Below are 13,118 nucleotides of genomic sequence, written 5' to 3'. Positions count from 1 at the left end.
GTCGGCTGCACATCCCTGATGCGAATCTCCCGTTCCACCACATCCCAAAGATGCTCTATTGGATTGAGATCTGGTGACTGAGGAGGCCATTTGAGTACAGTAAACTCATTGTCATGTTCAAGAAACCAATCTGAGATGATTCGAGCTTTATGACATGGCGCATTTTCCTGCTGAAAGTAGCCATCAGATGTTGGGTACATTGTGGTCATAAAGGGATGGACATGGTCAGCAACAATACTCAGGTAGGCTGTGGCGTTGCAACGATGCTCAATTGGTACCAAGGGGCCCAAAGAGTGCCCAGAAAAAATTCCCCACACCATGACACCACCACCACCAGCCTGAACCGTTGATACAAGGCAGGATGGATCCATGCTTTCATGTTGTTTACGCCAAATTCTGACCCTACCATCCGAATGTCGCAGCAGAAATCGAGACTCATCAGACCAGGCAACGTTTTTCCAATCTTCTACTGTCCAATTTCGATGAGCTTGTGCAAATTGTAGCCTCAGTTTCCTGTTCTTAGCTGAGAGGAGTGGTACCCAGTGTGGTCTTCTGCTGCTGTAGCCCATCTGCCTCAAAGTTCGACGCACTGTGCGTTCAGAGATGCTCTTCTGCCTACCTTGGTTGTAACGGGTGGCAATTTGAGTCACTGTTGCCTTTCTATCAGCTCGAACCAGTCTGCCCATTCTCCTCTGACCTCTGGCATCAACATGGCATTTCCGGCCACAGAACTGCCGCTCACTGGATTTTTTTTCTTTTTCGGACCATTCTCTGTAAACCCTAGAGATGGTTGTGCGTGAAAATCCCAGTAGATCAGCAGTTTCTGAAATTCTCAGACCAGCCCTTCTGGCACCAACAATCATGCCACGTTCAAAGGCACTCAAATCACCTTTCTTCCCCATACCGATGCTCGGTTTGAACTGCAGGAGATTGTCTTGACCATGTCTACATGCCTAAATGCACTGAGTTGCCGCCATGTGATTGGCTGATTAGAAATTAAGTCTTAACACACAGTTGGACAGGTGTACCTAATAAAGTGGCCAGTGAGTGTATATATATAGTATATGAGCTGGCGCTTGTACTCCAGCCTCATGGCCATAGTATTTCTCATTGTACCCCTTTATATTGCAGTATATGAGCCACATAATTATCCCTTTCTTTTAGTAATATGCCCCATCATTATCCCCTTCTTTTAGTAATATGCCCCATCATTATCACCTTCTTGTAGTAATATGCCCCATCATAATCCCCTTCATGTAGAAATTGCCCATTCCACTACCTCCATCATTTCCTTCTCCCCACCACCCCATTATTGCCCTTTCGACAACCCCATCATTGCCCTCTCCCCACCACCGCCTTCTTATCACCCCCATCACCGCCTTCTCCATTGCCCTCTCCCCACCACCGCCTTCTTATCACCCCCATCACCGCCTTCTCCATTGCCCTCTCCCCATCACCGCCTTCTCCATGACTCCCATCATTGCTTCTCATCACATCCATCAACTCACCTACACACGCACACAAACACACACCTCTCACCTAGACACACACACACCCCTCACCTCTCCTCACCGGCAGCTTCCTCTCACTGGCACAGCAGCCGCGGGGCTGAATGATGATGTCATCCAGCCGCGCCGCTGACTGCTGTGTCAGGGAGGAAGCGACACAGGAACACGGGACTGCTGCCTCTCCAACCCGCCGCCCTGCTTGCCTCCACATGGCTAATTTGCATCGCATGTAAATTAGCCATGCGGACACGCGGCACACCCGACCATGCCCTGGAACAGTGGTTGAAAACCACTGCTATAGCTGACAACTTGCTGTATCATAAACGATCAGTTTTGTCACCATCCATATCTGTTTAACCCCTTAGTTGCTGCTGTCAAAAGTGACATCACATAAATGGTTAATAGATTGTGGGGGGCTTCCGTTTAAATCTAATTGACACACCGAGATCATGATTGTGTGGTCCTGATGTTTGCCATAGCAGTTCATGACCAAATAGTGGTCTTAGAGTTTCCCGGCTATAGCGGTCGGTTCAGAAGTTAGCAACATTTAGGTGGTAAACAAACACTTTCATTCCTGCTATACCACTTTGCATTAATTCCTGAAAATCACATGAAGGGTTAATAAACTACCTGACAGCAGTTTTCAATGTGTCAGTGGGTGCGGTTTTTAAAAAGGTTATGACGTTTGGGGTTTTCCAATACATAGGACCCCCAAAGTCACTTCAAACCTGGATAGGTCCCTCAAAAAAATAAATTTTGTAAATTTCCTTGAAAAAATGAAATATTACTGCTACATTTTTAAACCTTCTAAAATGCGAACACAATAAGTCAGCATTTTAAAAATGGTGCTGATGTAAGGCAGACATGTGGAAAATGTTATTTTTTAATGTTTTTCTGTGGTATGACTATATGGATTAAAGGGATAATCATTCAAAGTTTGAAACATGGATTTTTGTGAGAACTCACCTTAAAATCCTTTTCTCCGAGACGCTCATTTGGGGACACAGATACTGTGGGTGTATGCTTCTGCTGCTAGGAGGCTGACACTAAGTGAAAAAAAGAGGTTAGCTCCTCCTCTGTCGTATACACCCTCGCCCCTATTGCGGGCGGAACTCAGTTTGGTGCCAAAGCAGTAGGAGGACAACAAAATCAGCCTTAATACAGGTACATCATGTCCAGAAAAGGACCACCCTTATATCACATAAATAAATGCGTATTAAACAAAAACAGAGCCAACTGGCTAATAGGGTGGGTGCTGTGTCCCCCAATGAGCGTCTTGGAGAAAAGGATTTTATGGTGAGTTCTCACAGACATCCATGTTTCTCCTTCGTCTCATTGGGGGACACAGATATTGTGGGACGTCCTAAAGCAGTCCCTGGGTGGGAGATTGACTCACCGATCCGAGCTACATGCACCTCTTATTTAAAAGGTGCGCGACCGCTGCCTGGAGAATCCTTCTACCCAGGCTCGCATCCGCTGAGGCCTGAGCACGGATATCATAATGTTTGGCAAATGTGTACAGGTTGGAACAGGTTGCTGCCTTGCAAACCTATTCCGTTGAAGCCTGGTGCTGAAGCGCCCAAGAGGCGCCCACTACCCGGGTAGAGTGCACTCTGATCCCTGCTGGAATCGGCGTGCTTCTAATGCGGTAGGACTCATGAATAGTCAAACGAATCCATCTTGCTATGGTCTATTTTGAGGCAGCAAGTCCGTTCCTGCGCCCTTCGGGGAGCACGAACAGCGTGTCCGTCTGACGAAAGGGTGCCGTCCGCGACGCGTACCTCCGGAGAGCTCTTACCAGGTCTAACGTGTGAAGAGCCTTTTACACATGGAGCACCGGTGCTGGACAAAATGAAGGCAAAACAACATCTTCATTAATGTGAAAAGAGGACATGACTTTCGGCAGAAAAGGAGGGGCTGGTCTGAGCACCACCCTATCCTTATGGAAAGTGAGGAACGGAGCTCGACAGGATAGGGCCGCCAGCTCTGAACCCGCCTGATGGAAGTGATGGCCACTAGGAACACCACTTTCCAGAAAAGGTCCCTCAAAGAGATATCCTGAAGCGGTTCAAATGGAGCTTCCTGCAGAACACTTAGGACCATGTTAAGGTCCCAGACGTCCATAGGCGCCTTATAGGGAGGTACCAAGTGGGAGACTCCCTGAATGGAAAAGTCTTCACCTGCAAATTGGTAGCAATTCTGCGCTGGAACCTGATAGATAAGGCCGATATCTGTCTCCTGAGGGAAATTGGGGCAAAGCCCGAGTCTAATGCTCTACTGACCGAGATATCCGGGCTCTCTAAGCCCGACTGCAGAAAAGCCAAGATGCTGGGGATCGAGAATCTCAGCGGAGAAACACCGCGGCCTCGATACCAAGCAAAGAACACCTTCCAGGTGTGGTGGTAAATTTGTGCTGAAGCAGACTTCCAGGCGCTAACCATTGTAGCGACCACCTCGCTCCCGATCCCTGCCTGGGTTAAAATCCAAGATTCAACGGCCATGCCATCAAACACAGGGTCCCTGAGTTCGGGTGGCAAATCGGGCCTTGATACAGTAGATCTGGGTGCTCTGGCAGGCGCCAAGGAACGTCGGCGAGCAGCTGCATTAGATCTGCGTCCCACGCTCGACGGGGCCAGTCTGGGGCCAGCAGAATCGCCGGCACCCAGTCCGTCTTGACCTTTTTGATGCCTCTCGGAATTAGTGGCAGTGGGGGAAATAGATATGGGAAGCGAAACTGGTTCCATGGCAGAACCAACACGTCCACCGCGAATGCCTGCGGGTCCCTGGCCTGAGCGACATATGCGGGGACCTTGGCATTCACTCTGGAAGCCATCAGGTCCACATCGGGAGCTTCCCAAAGTGGACAAAAATCTGATGAAAAACTTCGGGATGTAGAGAACTCTCTCGGGATGCAAGACCCTGCCGGCTGAAAAAGTCTGCCGTCCAATCTTCCACGCCCCGGAATGTGGACAGCCGAAATCACCGTGTGGTTTGCTTCGGCCCACTGAAGAACTTGCCCCGCCTCGCGCATGGTTGCTCTGCTGCGGGTGCCCCCTTGATGATTTACGTAAGCCACCGCCGTGGCGTTGTCCGATTGAATCCGGACAGGGTGGCCTGCTAGAAAGTGATGAGACTTCTGCAGAGCCAGCCGAATAGCTCGTACCTCCAATAAGTTGATCGGGAGGCGTGCCTCCTGTAGCGACCACCGTTCCTTGGTTGTGTGGTGGCGAACCACCGCTCCCCCACCGAGGCGACTGGTGTCTGTTGTCATTACCAGCCAATGATCTGGGGGGAAAGGTTACCAGCGAGGAACTGGCTATCCACCATCCGAGCGACTGCCTGACTTGAGAGGACAGTCGGCACCGCCGATCGAGCGTGAAAGGATTCTTTTCCCAGGCTGCAGGGGGCGAAGGTGGAACTGGGCGACAGGTATCGCTTCCATTGCTGCCACCATTTCCCCTAGAATCCTCATCCCGGATCGGATGGTATGAGGGACTGGTTGGCAAAGTGTCCAGACTCCCTGCCGGAGAGCTAGCGCCTTTTCCTGAGGGAGAATTACCAACCCTCGGCAAGTGTCGAAGATCATTCCTAGGAAGGAGATCCTCTGAGCTGGCACAAGGGATGACTCCTTTGTATTGCCAACCATCCTAAGCGGGCAAGAGTATCTAGCGTGATGTTGAGCTTTTCCTCGCATGCCCGTATTGACAGGCCCTTGACCAAGAGGTTGTCCAGATAAGGCAAGACAACTATGCCTCGAGAATGCAGTGTGGCCATGACAACTGCCATAAACCTTGTGAACACTCTAGGAACCGTGGCTAGCCCGAAGGGTAGCGCTACGAAATGTTGATCGCCGATGGTGAAGCATAGGAACCTCTGATGGAGGAAAAATGGGAATATGCAGATATGCGTCCTGGATGCCTATTGAGGCCAAGTACTCTCACTGCTCCATGGCCGATATAACTGAACGGAGAGACTCCATCCGGAAATGTCTGATCCTGATGAATTTGTTCAGAAGCTTCAGGTCCAAAACAGGCCTGATAGACCCGTCCTTTTTGGGAACCGCAAAAAGGTTGGAATAGAACCCCTGAGCTCTTTCGTGTTCCGGCACTGGAACAATGACTCCGTTGCCTGGGTATCCACCCTGGGAAGCCGGGAAAAAAAAACCGTCTTGGAGGATATCTGACAAATTCTATTTTGTAACCTGAGGCCACCAATTCCTTTCCCCATGCGTCGTGAGCGACACTGACCCAGACGTGGTGAAACCAGAGTAGGAGGCCGCCCACCTTGCCAGTGTCGACTGGTAAAGGCCTCGAGTCATTTGTCCGACGATCTTTGGGATCTGGATCCCCTCGATCTGGGCTGCTGAGTATGCATTCTCCCCAATGGGTTGACTCTATATGAGACCTGCCGCTCCCTATCCTGGTTGGGGCGGCCTGAGGCGGTGGAATTGGCCGCTGTAGTCCACCCAGGGTTGCAAAAGGCACGAAATGTGCCTGAAAACGGGTGACGAAACAGCGTTTTGACCTTTTGTTGAGGGAGAAACCCGCTCTTTCCTCCTGTGGAGTCAGAGATAAGTTGATCCAACTTCTCACCATATAGGTGGCCGCACTGATAAGGCAGGGAAGTCAAGGACTTCTTAGAAGTAGAATCGGCTCGCCATGTCCTTCACCATAGGGCTTTTCTGATAGAAATTACATTAGGGGCAGCAAGTGCCGAGCAATTGTCTGCATCCAAAGACGCATTGATTACATAGTCTCCGGCCATCGCCATCTGACCTGCGACCTCCGAAATCTCTGCAGGTAGATCCTGCTCCTGCGCGACCTTGTTTAATGTTTCTGACCATGATATCATAGCCTTGGCTACCCAAGTTGCTGTGAATGAGGGAGCGAGCGCTAACCCTGACGCCTCATATACTGAGCGAGCTAAGCTCTCTATAAGGCGATCCATGGGATCCTTAATTGAGGAAACACTAGGGACGGATAGCAGGGTCTTAGTGGTTAGGCGCGAAACCGGAGGATCCACCATCGGGGATTCCATCCATTTTTTACGAAGGTTCAAAGCAAACAGATACCTTGTTTCGAGTGACACTGGGGTATCCAGGTCAAGGGGCTCGTCTGAGTCGTAATCTGAGGTCTGCTCGCTATCAACTACTGGTGATGGGGAGCGAGAAGCAGAACCTACGGATGCCAAGGCACCGGATGGACTGGGCGACACCGTGTGGATTAGTTTCCCTCGGGTCTGCCTGGAGTGAGAGCGGCCCCTGCAAGCCGGAGGCTCTTGTGAGGTGGAGCTCCCCTCTAAGGCCGGCGAGCCAATGTCCCTGCCCCCACCTGAGGCCTGAAGGGACTCAATTGCATGATCTGAGACAGTGATAGGGCCCACTCTGGGGGGCTTGGCACATTGGTAGCGGTCGCAGTGGAGGACAGACACTGAGGCTCTGTTAGGCGTCGTGTTCTGGGCGCTGCACAGCTGGAATCCCCAGCTTTGTCCTCTGTGGTCTGCCCACACCAGCTTTGTGGGTTCGGTCGCAGGGGAGGGCTCCTGAGCGCGTTCGGAGTCACAGGTTTCACATAAATTTTTTACTCTGTGCTCGTGGAAAAACTGGCCCCACAGGAAATGCATGCGGCATAAAGGAACGTGTGCGATTTCCCTTTTCCGGTCATATTGCTGCCAGGCTCAATAACCCCCTCTGTTTTCTATAAGAGGGTTGAGGGAACAAAACCCCCTTTTAATTGCACGTAGCGCGGCTCCAGGGTCGGGGTTGCACTTACCCTGACCTCTGCGCTGTGCTCTCCTGTCCCCTGAGTAGGCCGAGACGTCCTCTCCCGGTCGCGGCCTACCCTGTAATGAGACCGGGGGCTCAATTTGTTCGCGTCCGCCCTAGTCACGGGGGCGGAGCCGGAAATGACATCACGCCGGGGGCAGGACTTCCGCCCGCGGCCTAGTCACGGCTGAAGCCGAGGGCTAAATTTTGCCCGCCCGCTGGCGGCCCCGCAACCATGGCGATCCTGCTGGCCCTTCTCTGAGCCGCTTCATGGACAGACATCCACACTGGTGGCTCCCGCCTGGGGGGGGGTAAGGAGGGAGGAAAGGAAATGCTGTGGACCAGGTGAGCACAACCTTCCGCCTGGAGATTTCTCAATGGAGCTCCCGGAACGCTGCCGCAGGGCCTTTCCCAGTCCTCCATACCTGCGATAACCTCCGCTACAGATCCTGCGCACCAGGTAGAGGGGATGGGGTAATTTTCTGGACGGTGCAGGCATCTAGCTCCGTCCCCTCTGCAGGGGCGAGGATAGGGACAGTCCGCCGCCATGCAGCACCGCCGTCTAGCATTGGTGGAGCAGTGGGGGCCGCACAGACTAGTCTTGTGCCTCTGTGCAAGTCCATGGTTTCAATACCTAGGGGTGGACAGGGCTAAGTCCAGCATTAAGTCCCACGTCGCAGGAGAGGATACGTGGAGGGATACTCGCACGTACTCGCCCGTTGATGGTTTGGGGAAATCGGATCCTTTCAATAGGATGCGCTGCCCCTGTCTTATCTTCATAAAAGAAAAAAGAAAAATAGTCTGGGGAAAAAGACCCAGATACGTCCCACGGTGCGGGAAAGGATACACGGAGACGATACTCAACGCATGCTCGCCCGTTGATGGTTTAAGGAGATCGGACCCTTTCAATAGGATCCGTCGCCCCGGTCTCATCTTCATGGGAAGAAAATAAAAAAAAAAAATACATCCAGACGTGTGTGCCTCCAAAGGACACTAAGCAAAAAACTGAGTTCCGCCCGCAATAGGGGCGAGGGTGTATACGACGGAGGGGGAGCTAACCTCTTTTTTTCCACGTAGTGTCAGCCTCCTAGCGGCAGAAGCATACACCCATAGTATCTGTGTCCCCCAATGAGACGAAGGAGAAAATTGCAATTTTTTTTTGCATTTTTGTCAAGTTTCTGATATTTTTTATAAATAAACTACAACCTAAATTTACCATTATCATAAATTATAATGTGTCATGAAAAAACAATCTCAAATTAATTTGGATTTGTTGAAGCATTCCAGAGTTATCACCACATAAAGTGACATTGGTCAGAAATTAAAAAATTGGCCTGGTCACTAAGGGGGTTTAAACCTGCCAAAAATATAATATAATGTAATATATATAATGTAAAATATATATATATATATATATATATATATATATATATATATATATATATATATACACATACACATATATACACACACATGCTCCACCACAATGCTTAAAAAAGTTGAAATGTGGCATTTTTTCATGTGTTTTATTACATTAAAAAAAACATTAGGACCATCTATGACATTGTAAAGACTTCAGGGGAAAAGACAATAAAATAATTTGATATATCAGTACAGCAAGAAAATAAGTTTACTTAGAACAAACTGAATTTTCCTAGAACAGATTAAAATAAGAATCTGAATTTACCTTGAATTTGCAGAGGTCAAACAAACGCAAGTTGACAAAATCTTAAAATTTCTGTGCAAGGTAAGTGCAATTTCAGGATGTATTTAGTTCAGTGTCCGGAACAATCTTCTATAATGGAATATGTAGCTCTTACATTAAAAAAAAATATCCGCTCAGTCTTTCATGTTCGCCAAATGCCAAAGTGATGTATCATTTAAGTTTCTACCCGTGCATTATTTTCAATGTAAAAGCAGCCTCTTCCATTATAAAGGTTGTTGTTTACTAGATTGGTCAGGTCACTGAGCTGAATATATACTTGTCAGCATATATTTTTTATACTAAAGACAATTTTGATTTTGAATGTCTTCAATATGACCTATCCAAGGTTAGCAGCAGAGGTGCACTGTATCGTTAAATGGAATATTTGTAGTGTTGGGAGATAAAAAATAAAAAGGAACAATTTTCATGTTCTAATAAAAAAAAAATCCTCATGTCAGATGCTTGAAAACTAATGTGTCCAACGTTTACTGCAAGTTTAATAAGGACAGAAATACTATAGCAATCTGCTAGAATTTACCACTACAGCCACTGGTCCAATGCCATGATTATAAACACTGTTGGCTTCTGATAATGTGGCTATAAAAATTTTGTAAAGAGTTCTGAAAGGATCAAAGGAGCTGTAATGTTCAAACCAGAGCTACCCAATCAGTCATCTTTCTCCTCCTGCAAGTTTGCTCAAATTTTAGACAAAGCTATGGATCATTCGCATCAGTAAATGTGTGACAATCTATTATCTAAAGCTCAAATGTGTGTATGTGTGTGTATGTCCGGGATAGGCATCCGCACCGTCGCAGCTACAGCCACAAAATTTGGCACAGTCACACGTCTGGACCCTGAGAGTGTCCTAAGCTATGTTGTGAGGCGAAATTTTAACCCCGCGTGTTCCAATTCACCAAACAATTTTGCCCCTATCTACATACTGGGGAAAAAGTGTGTGCGTATCAAGCCCCGCCCCTCATTATGATGTCACAATGGTTGCCACAGCGACGCTGATGTCATTAAAGGTTGGTGTGTGCGCGTCAAGCCCCACCCCTCATTATGATGTCATAATGCCGCTATTTGCATACTGGGGAAACAGTGTGTGCGTATCAAGCCCCGCCCCTCATAATGTCACAATGGTTGCCATGGCGACGCTGATGTCATCATAGGTTGCAAGCCCTGCAGCCGCTCATTATGTCGTCATAATGGTTGACTATGGGATGGATGATGTTTGATGGGTATAGGGGCACTGGACTATGGGATGGAGGATATGTATGACGGGTATATGGGCACGGGACTATGGGATGGGGGATATGTATGACCGGTATATGGGCACTGGACTATGGGATGGAGGATATGTATGATGGGTATATGGGCACTGGACTATGGGATGGAGGATATGTATGATGGGTATATGGGCACTGGAATATGTATGACGGGTATATGGGCACGGGACTATGGGATGGAGGATATGTATGACGGGTATATGGGCACGGGACTATAGGATGGAGGATATGTATGATGGGTATATGGGCATTGGACTATGAGATGAAGGATGGGTGATGGGTATATGGGCACTCGACTATGGGATGGCGAATATGTATGATGGGTATATGGGCATGGGACTATAGGATGGCGAATATGTATGATGGGTATATGGGCATGGGACTATGAGATGAAGGATGTGTGATGGGTATATGGGCACTCGACTATGGGATGGCGAATATGTATGAAAGGTATATGGGCATGGGACTATGGGATGGAGGATGTATGAAGGGTATATGGGCATGGGACTATGGGATGGAGGATATGTATGATAGGTATATGGGCACGGGACTATGGGATGGAGGATATGTATGACGGGTATATGGGCACGGAACTATAGGATGGAGGATATGTATGATGGGTATATGGGCATGAGACTATGGGATGGCGAATATGTATGAAAGGTATATGGGCATGGGACTATGGGATGGCGAATATGTGTGATGGGGATATGGGCACTCGACTATGGGATGGCGAATATGTATGATGGGTATATGGGCATGGGACTATGGGATGGCGAATATGTATGATGGGTATATGGGCATGAGACTATGGGATGGCGAATATGTATGAAAGGTATATGGGCATGGGACTATGGGATGGAGGATGTATGAAGGGTATATGGGCATGGAACTATGGGATGGAGGATATGTATGATAGGTATATGGGCACGGGCCTATGGGATCGTGGATATGTATGATGGGTATATGGGCATGGGACTATGGGATGGAGGATAACTATAATTTGCTATAACTAACCACAGTTAATTACTAAGCCCGGGCAGCGCCAGGCTCTTCAGCTAGTTATTTAATAATTCTCTTTTTTCATTAGTTGTGTAGTAATTGGTGCTGTAGAAAAATCTTCGTCTTGGTAAAACAGAAATCCCAAACTTCACGGGAACCTGTATTTATACACAGGAGCCAAATCCAGGGAAGCAAAACTGCAAGGGGGAAGAGAGCAGCTGCCTGAACCAACCATGAGAGAGGAAGCTTGTTCCCGACTAAAACAGCCTTCCTTGTAGACACTGCATAAACTTTAAGGGGTATTCCCATCTCCAAGATCCTATCCCAATATGCGGGAGGTGTAATAATATTATTAGCAAATACCTCCTATTAGGCTGGTTTCACATTTGCGTTTTTTAGCGCTGGAAAAAAACGCTAACCTGCGCATGCGTTTTTTCCCCTATATTTAACATGGGTGCGCATACCTGCGCGCTTGTAAGCGCATGTATGCGATTTTCATGCGCTGCGTTTTTTTGGGGTGTGCGATTGGATTTTCCAGACGCATCATGTTGCATTTTTTGGCCCTGCAAAAAAGCGCATGCGCACATATGCGCACGTTTTGCGCTAAAAATGGCCATTATAGCCTATGGATGCGCATATGTGCGCACTGGCATGCTCATGTAAGCGTTTTTTTGCATATGCGTTTTTTTTTTTTAACCATGGAATTTAGGGGTTTGAGTTAGAGTTAGGGTTAGTTAAGGGGGTTTAGGGTTAGGGTTAGGGTCAGGGTCAGGGTTAGGGTTGGGTTTTGGGTCAGGGTTAGGGTTTAGTATGGTTTGGTTAAGGGTTAGGGTCATGGTTAGGGTCAGGATTAGGGTTAAGTATGGTTTTGTTAAGGGTTAGGGTCAGGGTTAGGGTTAGGGTCAGGGTTAGGGTTAGGGTTAGGGTTAAGTATGGTTTTGTTAAGGATTAGGGTCATGGTTAGGGTCAGGATTAGGGTTAAGTATGGTTTTGTTAAGGGTTAGGGTCAGGGTTAGGGTTAGGGTCAGGGTTAGGGTCAGGGTTAGGGTCAGGGTTAGGGTCAGGGTTAAGTATGGTTTTGTTAAGGGTTAGGGTCAGGGTTAGGGTTAGGGTCAGGGTTAGGGTTAGGGTTCAGGGTTAGGGTCAGGGTTAGGGTTAGTTAGGGTTTAGGGTTTGGGTTAGGGTTAAGTATGATTTGGTTAAGGGTTAGGGTTAGGGTCAGGGTTAGGGTTAGGGTTAGTTAGGGTTTAGGGTTTGGGTTAGGGTTAAGTATGATTTGGTTAAGGGTTAGGGTCAGGGTTAGGGTTAGGGTCAGGGTTAGGGTCAGGGTTAGGGTCAGGGTTAGGGTTAGTAAAGTCATGGTTTGGGTAGTGTGAGGGGCCACCTAAAAATGTTGGAAAAAAACGCAAACGCGGTAAAAACGCGCTAAAAACGCATACAAACGCATAAAAACGCTGCGTTTTTTTCATGCATGCTCATAAAAATGCTTGAAAAAAACGCAGCAGTTGTATGCTTATGTATGCGTTTTTTCAATGCGTTTTTTTGCGGGAAAAACGCGCTGCAAAAAAAAGCAAGTGTGAAACTAGCCTTAGAAATGTAGTACAGTTTTCTAATTCGCTATGACTCTTTCCTCATGTGCAGGCATTGCAGGATCTTAGGTATCCATGGTTACGACCACTGCTATAGTGAGTTAGCTAGTTGCTGGTGGTCATAACCATGCATACCCAAGGTCCTGCTATCCCTGCACATGAGGAAAGAAAAATCGTAAATCAGAAGAACTATACTACATTTCTAATGGGAGGTATTTGCTAATATTATTACACTTACTCCATATTGGGATAGGATCTTGGAGA

At 47.9% G+C, this 13,118-nt stretch overlaps 1 protein-coding gene across 9 annotated transcripts in view; it reads right to left on the bottom strand.

Annotated features, from left to right (window-relative positions):
- Window positions 1-13,118, bottom strand: part of POLA1 (DNA polymerase alpha 1, catalytic subunit) — a 538,408-nt gene that overhangs the window by 393,306 nt on the left and 131,984 nt on the right. The gene's annotated exons all lie outside the window — the stretch shown is intronic.

This window comes from Dendrobates tinctorius, unplaced genomic scaffold (genome assembly GCF_039654945.1).
Source record: "Dendrobates tinctorius isolate UK_male_01 unplaced genomic scaffold, ASM3965494v1 ptg000016l, whole genome shotgun sequence".
Lineage (NCBI taxonomy): Eukaryota > Metazoa > Chordata > Amphibia > Anura > Dendrobatidae > Dendrobates > Dendrobates tinctorius.
The sequence above is the reverse complement of the archived record's forward strand: the minus strand, read 5'-3'. Positions and strand labels throughout refer to the sequence as shown.